Source organism: Rhagoletis zephyria, unplaced genomic scaffold (assembly GCF_001687245.7).
Source record: "Rhagoletis zephyria isolate East Lansing unplaced genomic scaffold, Rhagoletis_zephyria_1.1 Rzeph_scaffold_00045, whole genome shotgun sequence".
NCBI classification, from domain to species: domain Eukaryota; kingdom Metazoa; phylum Arthropoda; class Insecta; order Diptera; family Tephritidae; genus Rhagoletis; species Rhagoletis zephyria.
The window spans coordinates 322,485-322,872 of record NW_016157129.1 but is presented as its reverse complement, the minus strand read 5'-3'; positions in this window follow the sequence as shown (position 1 = coordinate 322,872).

The following is a 388-nucleotide window of genomic DNA, read 5'->3' as shown; positions in this document are numbered from 1 at the left end:
AAGTATGAGAAAAAGCTTTTTTTAACAAACTGCATAATTTTTATTTGCTTGCACAGCGATAAACACCAAAGACTGTGTAAATGTTGGTTAGAAGCGATTTTTATGTATTCTCGCTACGCTAATACGTTAGGTTGTAAACTTAGCCTAATACTGAAACTCAGCTGGAAGCCATATTAAAGCTGTATGACTATCAATTAACTAATTTAACAATTTCATTATGTACATCGGCTCAACTATGCCACTTTATGTGTATTTTCGAACCTTTTTTAAACAGCGCATCTCTTAAAAATTTAATAATGGCGAAAAATTCATTGCTTTCAAAATATAAGTTTTTCCAGATTTATTTCAAAATCTTCAAATCCTTATAAATTTTGAGGCGCTCGAGCTT